General features: G+C 45.3%; 1 long non-coding RNA gene across 3 annotated transcripts; it reads right to left on the bottom strand.

The window, feature by feature from the left end:
• Positions 1–893: 893 nt before the first annotated feature.
• On the bottom strand, positions 894–10,176 carry LOC124668255. Of its 3 annotated transcripts, none has more exons than XR_006991612.1 (4): positions 10,065–10,176; positions 9,609–9,735; positions 9,043–9,464; positions 894–1,409 (listed from the first exon to the last, which is right to left on the bottom strand). It is a non-coding gene; the product is annotated as an uncharacterized LOC124668255 (long non-coding RNA). The 3 variants fall into 3 exon arrangements; XR_006991611.1 differs by having other exon boundaries at positions 9,609–9,729; XR_006991613.1 differs by having other exon boundaries at positions 9,043–9,456; positions 9,609–9,729.
• Positions 10,177–10,849: the final 673 nt, after the last annotated feature.

Here is a 10,849-nt window from a genome sequence, read left to right as displayed (position 1 = left end):
TTACCTCATGTATTTCCTACTTATGGTGCTCTGTGATAAGAATGTTCTGTTTTGAGGGGTTTTGGCTGTTGCTTAGTTCATTGTCTTACTGATGTGTGCATCTGGCAGGAAGTAGACAAAGCCACAGCAGAGGCTCGCAAGGTAAGAGGATTGGGCAACGACAGGCTGACGCTGCTAGTGCAACTAGGCTTGCGACATGCGTCGACCATGGCCAGTGTGAGCTAGCCATTCCTTGTGCAGTGGTCTATGTCAAAAAAATTACCTTACTCACTTGTCGGTGGAAGTTTCATTGGTTTGTGAAACAAGTATCGTGCATACTCAATTTTTCTATTGCAAGCTTATATTCGGTGGGAAAATAATGATAGAGAAAAACGTATAGGTGATTCTTACTGGAAATAGTTTAAGAATATTTTCCAAGGATAGTAGTTCCGTAGTTATAAAAATATTCCACGGCTGCTGTTGTGTAGGTTTATCTAAATGAAGTGTGATTCTATAGATCTATTAAGTATTCTCAGGCGATTCTAAGGTTTATATAGTGAATTAAAAGATTCATGAAAATAATTGAAAGCTTTCTGAAGCATTTTGTCTCAACACTTTCCTCTCGACATCTCAACACTTTCCTATCATTAGTTCTACCATTTTGGTGTCACCTTGATTCTTAACTGCTTTTGTTCATCTCAGCTAACAGCGACAGAAATTTTGAAGCTTACAAAGTAACCATGATAGTGTGGCTCGCGGTGCATTGAAAAATACATTTCTTGGTATGTTCTAATTTTCGAAATCGTGCTCCAGCATGCGGGTTATGTTCCAGGAAATGTATCTTAATATATTCTCGTGAAATTTTTGCAGGTTATCTTTGTCACTGAACTTACAATGAATGAATACAACTCTGCTACTAATGTTAAAAGGCTAGCAAATTACTCCAAGATGCTTACAAATTATGCCTTCCTTATTACCTTTTCCAATTGCATTATGAATTTGTTTAAATTTTGGTAAAAAAGATTTGAACTATCCACACGAGCTTTTGATTCATTTCCTTGGTCATGATGGCTCTGGCATGATGCTATGATCTTGATTCTTGAACACTAGATATATGACCTCACAACATGTGCAGGCAATAAAGATAACCCTATGCATTAGTTTAGATTGATAATTCTTGTGGTGGTTTGTTTACTCAATCAGTTCACACCTGATCTCCATAGTTATCTTGCAGGAAACCTAAGAAAGTAGCAACAGAGGCCACTCCAGTAAAAGATGTCTCACCTCGATTTTGACGGAATCCTCTTGTGCATGCTTTGCGGATCTTGGAGAACAAGGACCAATAATAGAATGTGCATGAATTGGGGTTCATTATCGTTGACCAACTGGTACCTCCTGAGCACTCAGTTTTTTGATCCCTCCATGGTGACCTACGCATAAGATTCATGCAGTTAGCTTAGCATTCTCATTCAATTATCTCTCGATATTTACTCAGCCTTCAGATGATGAAAGCCTATGACAATATTTTCTTCTGAGCATTCGGATTTTTGATTCCGTTGTTATCATCTACATATGAAATGCCTACAATTAGGTCAACCTGATCATCATCTTATTACTGGTTGCAACTACACAGCAGTAAGCTTAAGTTTATTGTGTCAGTTCAACGAGAAGCTAAAAGAGGGCCAGATCTACAGGCTCTAATCTTTCATGGTTGTTGGTCCCCGAAACAAATACTGGACAGCAAACCACCTCCATAGAATCAGGATCACTCAGCATACAGGTTATGGAGGTTGTACCGGAGTCTGAAAACTTCCGCTATATGAATACGACGCAAACACATTTTATGCTATTCTACCACGCACAGGAAACAATGTGCTCTTATTAGGTTTCCAGCAAAAAAGTCTACTTATTAAAACCCGTATTACCTACCTCTCATGCTCATTCAGTTCTCTCCTTTATTGTCCATTTTGACATATTGTTGGAGTAGTGACCATGCTAACTGAACTTATTCACGTGTAAGCTTAATGTCAACGCAATGGGATATAGAATCACATACTGAAAATATAGGTGCGACTATCCACTAACAGGCAAGGATGCAAGTTTGCTTGCTGCAACTACTAAGGGTCGACCTAATTTTGTCCCTCCGACCGTTGTTGGCGTAGTGGCCAGGAAGTGCGCAGTCGTTGCTGAAGTCACACATGAGACTTATGACACTGACCCTAGAATAGTATTTCTCATTGTCTGAAAATCTCAGCTGAACAATAACCTAGCAACAACAGAGGCATCTTCTAGCCACTATAACCAAGCGATGACAACCTCAAGACAACCGTGCCGACTGATGCAGCTGGGAACACGCAGAGCCAGCTTGAACATGTAACAGACACGGAAGAAGCAAATACTAACCTAAAAGGTCCTTTAGAGACAGAGAGTGATGAGGACTGGTTGGCCCGATCTTTCACGATGCACCTTGTTGATCCATAGGACCGATAGATCTTGAACTCCCTTGACAGATTCAAGGATACTCAAGCGCATATGATTACTCTTGACAACTCAAGAACTCACACATCTTTATTGGATAACTAGACGAACGTCCGAGACGCCGTCATAAAGCCAACCCCGCAGGGATGGTGATAACTGGAACCCAAGGTTCTACATGATCTGAATCAAAAACTAGACTAACTGAAACCCTAGCCGCACCTCCACCTTATATGAGGGGTGGGGTGGCCGGCCAGCCCTTATTGGGCCTCTCTACCTTGGTTTGGACGAGGCCCAAACCAAAGCTGACTCAATTTATTAAAAACCCTAATTGGCCCACATATGACCATAGACATAAAATAAGATAACTAATCTGGTGGAGTCCTGAATCGGGGCTCCACATAGGCCTCCGTGCCCATATCATCCTCCCCCCCTTCAAGAAGCGTTGTCCCCAACGCGTGAGGGTCTTCTGGAAAAGGTGACGTGATATGAACATGACACGTCCTCGCCGTCTTCAAGTCTTGCTTGCCTTCCACACCACATCCTCCCTCGCGGCCTTCTCGACTTGATACAGCACTTGGCGCCTCCTTTCTTCTCCACATGAGCTTGGACTTCGGCGCCAATTCCTTCTTCTTGCGAGGTTTTGATGGACCCTTGTGTCAGCTGCACATGACCACTGCACAAGATGTGTAATTCTGGGCCACATAGATGTCTCACACGTCCATCCTTGCCTCGATGCATCCGCGGTGTCGCGGAAAGCTGAGACGGTACTCCTAGCACGGTAGTGCAGCTGCCCTGCTGTCTCCAGCGACGCGCTCGCCTCCCACTCCTCCCACGCGCATCTGCGCCACATGTCTTGAAGTATCATCGGCACAAATATCATCGGTCTGTATACTAGCATCAACACAAGCTGGGCTGTAGCACATGCTTGCAACATCCACATCAACAACAAGTGTAGCTTCATCCGGCTTGTCACCAACAAGAACTTGCTTGTCATCTACGGGCATGGTTGAAACATCACCAACATCAATGCTCGGAACATCATGCACCTTATCTTGCACATTAGGCTTGTGCAACTTCTCCTTACGCACCACTAACTCCACATCGGACTTGATATGATCATCACCCATAGGCTTCAAAGTCCATCTGTTTGCCACCATGCATAAAAGAATATGTATTTGCTCGCCCGGCATGTGTCACATTGCGATCATGCGCCAAGGGCGCCCAAGTAGCAATCCACACACCTCCAATGGCAACACATCGCAATCGATCTCATCAACATAATCACCAAGCTTGTAAATGGCACACGCACCTTGTGAGTAATCTTGACATACCCACGGCTATTCAACCACTCAAGGCGTTTAGGTTCGGGAAGACGCCATGTAGACAACCCCAACGCTGTCACCATCGCCTTGCTAATGCCATTAGTACAGACTTCCACCATCAACCATCAACTTGCAAGCCTTGCCCTTGATAAAGCAACGAGTACGAAACAAACTCCACCGGCTGACTCTTGTCAATTGTCTTGCAAGCATCACCTTGTACCTTCTTGAGTTGCATATTCAGCCCGCTCCAATGGTACATCCGCCTCAACGATCACTGATAGCGCTCTTGGTATCGAGCCAAGTTTCCTCTCCTCTGAAGATTTCACCTCAACCTTAGTGACTGTTGGTAGTGGAACAATCTCCTGAATAGGAACTATGCACTTGTCCACTTCCTCTATTGCATGCACAACTCTGGACGACTGCTTACGCGGCTGCAATGGTAACCCAAAACCACCACGAAGAAACTTTTTGAAGTCCGCCCAAGTATAAGCATACTCGCCTCTATCAACGGCATCATACCAATATATGTCCAACTCGGCATCCACACGCTCGTGAGCTAGAAGACAGGCATCATACCCGGTGAACTTCCCTTTGTAGCGACGACATCGTTGGAAACCCAACTCCATGTACTTCTCCCATTCTTCGTACTGCTCAATTGTCGCGTCATGGCATAAATACCACTTTAGGCCTGACACACAATGCGGTACGTCCTCCCAACGGCGGATATCAAGGTAATCATTGAAAACATCACCGGATTTCGTGCCACGTGAACACCGTATGCCACGCACATCGTCTCCAAATGAAGCAACAACGGTAGTAGCATCAAGGAGCATCGCCGGAGAAACGAGAACAGCGGTAGCTAGTATTCTGAAGAAGCAACCACGATAACGGGAGAAACCGCCGGAGGAAAAGCCGCGAGGAACAGACGCCGTCCGGCCCGGGACCCGGTTGGACCGGCCTCCGAGCCGACGCTGCCGGTCTGCAGCCCGGTTGACCGGTCGCCAACCGGATCGGCTGCCTCGTGCGAAGCAAAGCCGGAAATTGGCGAATTCCGAACTTCCGGTTTGCGGCCGGTTGGCCGGATTTACGCCGAGCTGCCGGTCAACGGCCGGTTGGACCGGAGTTTACGCCGAGCTGCCGGTCAGCGGCCGGTTGGACCGGAGTTCACGTCGAGCTGCCGGTCAACGGCCGGTTGACCGGATTTCGACCAGATTTTTCCTGGTCGCGAATTTTCGTCTTCTTCCCGATTACGGTCGCGATTTTTCGCGATTTTGACCTCCGAAACAGCCATGGATGACCTCCAAACTCCACCAAACAATGCCAAACTTCCTCCAACCAAACTCCTTCGACCAGAGAGCCAAACTCCTCCGATCTTAGAGCTAATCTTCTCACTGACAAACCGATCCAAAGAGATCGATCAACAAAACCTCGCCGTGAGCAACCCAGAAAGCTGATACCACATGATACGGTGGATCCAAGCCGATCCTCCTAGATTGATGTCCGATCTTTCACAGCGAGAACCTGGGGTAGAGAATCCTCCCAACAACGCGATGAACGCAGCATGGAGAAGAGGACGAATCCGGCAAGCAACGGATCGATGAACGATACGCCTCAAACCAAGAGCTAGATAATCCTTGATGAACACAAGAACCTTCGCAGCGGATAATAGTATAGATAAACGGCAGCGCCGTACCCCCGGAGGGATGATACACGTGAACACACGCAACTAGGTATAACCTAACTTTTAGACTTAATCCTCGTATCTATGGCTGTCCTAGTGTACCATGCCTGGATAAACCTGGCTCTGATACCACATGATGAGGACTGGTCGGCCCGATCTTTCACGATGCACCTTGTTGATCCATAGGACCGATAGATCTTGAACTCCTTGACAGATTCAAGGATACTCAAGCGCATATGATTACTCTTGACAACTCAAGAACTCACACAACTTTATTGGATAACTAGACGAACGTCAGAGACGCAGTCATAGGGCCAACCCCGCGAGGATGGTGATAACCGGAACCCAAGGTTCTACATGATCCGAATCAAAACTAGACTAAACTTGATCTATCCTAACCCTAGCCGCACCTCCACTTATATGAGGGGTGGAGTGGCCGGCCAGCCCTAGTGGGCCTCTCTACCTTGGTTTGGACAGGCCCAAACCAAAGCTGACTCAATTTATTAAAAACCCTAATTGGCCCACATATGACCATAGACATAAAATAAGATAACTAATCTGGTGGAGTCCTGAATCGGGGCTCCACATAGGCCTCCGTGCCCATATCAGAGAGTCCAATGTGTTCTAATGTTCTTCGTACCAAGACATGAGCCGGACGACCAAAAGTAAAAAAAAAAAAGAGAGGAGTTGTGTCTGCAAACAAAACCACAAAAAAGAAACTATATTTTATTTTCAATTCGTATTGCAGACCAAATCACGCTGGTCCAGCCAATGGGCTCTTTAGGGAGAAGCAGAAATCCTAGCTTTACATGGTGGCCTATCGGTTGCACACTTTATATATCACTGCAAAAGAACACTAGCTGCACAGCCTATTCTTATTGAAACTACTGCCAAGACTGCAACCACAACACATGACCATATCAAACACACTAGCAAGAAGATCAACGATGAGGCTACAGATGTGGTTTCCCATCAGTTTGCTAACTTTTACATTCAAGACTACAATGTATCTATCTTATGTAATGGTAACTTTTTTTATCTTATGTAATGGTACCTTAGATGGACATCCTCATAATCCTCTGAGATTGCTTACCTAAAACTTTATGTATAATTATCCACTGCATGAAACCTTACGTATAATTATCCAGTACCTAGAACTTCATGTAAAGCTTAGCAAGTGATGCAGTAGTTTATTAAATATGGAGTTTATCTTCTTTTTATTTCTTTCCAATGATGCAATACTAGGCATGAGCATTCGCATATCTCTGTGCTCTTTATTTCTTCCAAATGATGCAGTCATAGGCATGAGCATTCACATATAATATAGGCATCTACTTCCTGCCAGAAGGCAGGCACATTTTGTGTATCTCTCCTCCCAGTAAAACTACCATGTGTTATATGCATTTCAACTTGTAGACTACCTAAAAAGCGCATACGTACATGCAGAAGTAAAACAACCTGATAAGACAGGGAGCACTGCCACTAGATACAACTTTTAACAGCCACTACTATTGCTTCCTTAGATATGTACATGTAAAATAAACACTCAGTAAATAAGCGTATACATATAGCTTCTTGCTATCAGCCATGTGTCACGCACACATGGAAGAGTAAGAGTTTAACAAATTATAATCCAGATATGAAGAGGCCACAAAGAAATCAGTACTGTGGACAGGGAGCACTGCCTTTGTAGTTCATATTTGTATCTCTGCTTTTAGCACTTGGTGATCGAGTTGGATTGACCACTCTCTTCAGGCGGAAGCAGCCTTCGATGCATACTCCGCGCGCACTACCAAGCACTCAAGCAGTGCATCGGCTGCAGCCAAGGACTGGTGCACGTCAGCATGAGGACCAGATTGGTGGGAGACTGCGAACTAACACCTTTGACTCGTGCAGCACCATGGCTTAGGACATCTACAATGTAGGCGCTTAATCCAGGTGCTAGGATCCTTTTCCTTGTAGTTATACCAAAACCCCGATCGATCTCAGGATTTAGTGTGTCGATGCGAAAAGTTGTGTCGGGCGCTAAGCCGAATTTTTTCCGCAGTACCTTGAGCGACGAGCGGCAGACATTAGGAAAAAATAGAATTGGAGGGTCATAATACTCCTTCCTCAAATGGAGTAGACATGTAGAAGAGAGAAAACAACAACAACATCAAAGCCTTTTCCCATGCAAGTTAGGGTAGGCTAGATATGAAACCCAACAGAAAAGAGGACCAAAACAAGGAGAAAGAAAGAAAAAGAAAAAATAAAGGAAAGAAAAAAAAGGGATAAAAGGAAAGAGAAAAGAAGCGAGTGACTAAGGTTCCGGCACATGGATCGCTGATCTTCATGCAGTTATCAAAAGCCAAGAATTTAGGTACATTCCAATCCCACGAGGTCTCTTTTTATCGCCTCCGCCACATCAACTTTGGGCGTCCTCTACCCCTTCTAGTGTCCTCCATACTCTTTAGAGTTCCACTGGAGGCCTCCGCTGGATATGCCCAAACCACCTTAGTCGGTGTTGGACTAGCTTCTCATCGATCGGTGCCACCCCTAGCCTATCAATAATTACCTCGTTCTAATCCGGTCATTTCTTGTATGGCCGCACATCCAACGCAGCATGCGCATCTCCGCGACACTCATTTGTTGGATATGTTGTCTTTTAGTGGGCCAACATACTGCCCCATAAAGCATCGCCGGTCTGACAACTGTCCTATAGAACTTACCTTTTAGTTTTTGTGGGACCTTCTTGTCACATAGGATACCTGATGCATGCCTCCACTTCATCCACCCTGCATTGATCCTGTGGCAAACATCCTCATCGATATCACCATTGCTTTGCAACATTGGTCCCAAGTAACGGAAGGTGTCCCTCTTGGGCACTATCTTTCCTTCTAAACTGACATCTCCGTCTTCGCCACCAACACCACTAAAGTCACATCGCATGTACTCAGTCTTGGTCCTGCTAAGTCTAAACCCATTTGACTCCAAAGTTTGCCTCCATAGCTCTAACTTCCTATTCACGTCGGCCCTAGTTTCATCTACTAGCACCACATCATCAGCAAAGAGCATACACCAAGGAATATCTCCTTGTATATCCTTGGCCACCTCATCCATCACCAAGGGAAACATGTATGGGCTCAAGGCTGACCCTTGATGAAGAAAAAGGCAAAAATGATGGAACCACACAAGATCAGGTGGACATTCCTAAGGAACCTTCACACTACTAAACATGTGGGCATTCCTAAGGAACCATCCCAAATGGGCGAAGAGCTACAAGCGATGATTGCTTTTAATATTCTTCTCAGTTTTTCCAATAAGATATGTTCATTTCTTTGCCTTCTTACAACTAGTTTCATTTGTATTGAGAATTTTATGATGAGTGATCGATGTTCCTCTCGTTTGCATATAAGTTTCCATTTTATGTAACTACTATGTGGACAAAACAATGCTCACATTACTAGCATATATGCATTAGTTACAACAATTAAAAGATGTAGTACAAAGTAGTGACTTTGTAGGGCATGCACAGATTAATTAAGTCCATGAATCACCCAAAGAGGCCAACGGGAAAAGATACATAAAGTTTTGAACTCTGACCTTGGTCGGAATCCAATTGAAGCAAAATCACAATAGCAGGCTTCCTCTCTCTTCTCCTCATGACAGATATGCATCGAGTTAAGTTATCTCCTCTTCTGCAGTGCAACACTAGCACAATGCCGTGACCCACATCCCTTCTGCTCTGCTGCACAGATTTAATCAATTGCCGGGCGCTTGGACAATTTTCTTCCACACGACCCGTATCGGCGAGCATCTGGCGCTTGGAAAAGAAAACCATTGGAGACTCGACGAGCCTTTCCTCAACCGTTTAACGGAAATCCAGCTGAATCACAGGGAGGCGGAAGCTCTCCATAATACATTTAACCAACAGAATCCATCAAAAAAGTTTGGTACTACAGCTGAATCAGCGGAAACTTGTTGAAGCGGTACTCTAAATCTCTGGGCTTCTCCCAGCTGCAAACCTGAAACATGTGCACGAGTGAAGAAAAAAAAAATTGGAATTGCCACAACCATACAGGATGCATCAGTTATGGCAGCTAAAAGATGTAGTAGAAAGTTGTAATTGCTCAATGAGCTGATGAGAGTAATTTACTGCTTCTCCATACCTTGCAATGGACTGAATCTGCTCGATGCCTAGCTGATGAGAGTAACTTACTGCTTCTCCATAACTTGCAATGGACTGTAATCTGCTTGATGCCTAGCTGATGAGAGTAATTTACTGCTTCTCTATAACTTGCAATGGAGATTTCATGAAGTAGAGTCAGCTTATACGGTGCATCAGTCATGAAAACATAATACATCTCTAAATGAGATACTAAATACTGATTTTAGTTTGGACATTAACAAATAATAATTCGATTGCACCTACTGGCTGAACAAGCTATGAACAAGGAACAAGAAATAATCAATTGCATCATCATCGGTATATGTGAGAACAAATTCGTCACTGGGACTGAACTCAAAAGCATTTGCAATCTTTGACAAAAGTATCACAGGAATTACAAAAATTGATAGTCCCCGTGTAAATCTGTAACAAGAGATATACATGAGGAGGAGGGAACCTGCACTTGCTCCAAGGATGGCAGGGCCATGGAGTCGAGCCTGGGCGGCGCCTACGGCACGGAGAGCCGTCTGCCGATATTTCCGGCGTGAACGTGCGCATCAGCCCGCCGAGCGCGCCACCCTGCACGGCCCGGCCTCGATGTGGGTGGCCGAGCTTCTCCATCCACGCTCGCACCCCCGTCTCCAGCGACCTGAAGCGGCCGACTCCACCGCCGCGGTCGACGAGGAGGCCATCGCCACCAGCGTCTGCCTCTTCTGCCCCACCCTTACATTCTCGAAGCTGCCCGCTGCTCCGGCGAGGTTGCTCAGCGGTGATGATTTATCCCCTTCCTCGGACGCGAGGAATCGACCGGAATGGGTGAAAAATTGCGAACTGGAGTGCACGGTCACGCCAAATCGCGAAACCAGGGGACACGGCGCACCACCGGCGAGCGGGGTTGACAGGGCCGGTCCACACGTATTCAGGGCCCTGGGGTAAGACGGCGAGAACGGGCCCTTGTTGACATTTTTTAGAATGCTTTTTAACTCACATAACATATATTGAACTACATGTTGCAAGTAAGGAAACAATATAGTTATACAAAGACCGCTCTCTTTTTTCAAAAAGCCTACCCAATCTATCCATATTACTCAACGGCAGTGCAAAAACTTCCAATAGTACAAGTTATAAATAGCGAAGACTACAAACGCTTGAACGGGTCAAAGATGCGTCTAGGACGCGTTTAGTTGCCTGGGTTGATTTGCTGCATGACTCCACCAGCGAAATAGGAGCCCCTGCGATTCA

This window comes from Lolium rigidum, chromosome 6 (genome assembly GCF_022539505.1).
Source record: "Lolium rigidum isolate FL_2022 chromosome 6, APGP_CSIRO_Lrig_0.1, whole genome shotgun sequence".
In the NCBI taxonomy this organism is placed as follows: domain Eukaryota; kingdom Viridiplantae; phylum Streptophyta; class Magnoliopsida; order Poales; family Poaceae; genus Lolium; species Lolium rigidum.
Note: the sequence above shows the minus strand (reverse complement) of the source record. Positions and strands in the feature narration are given on the sequence as shown.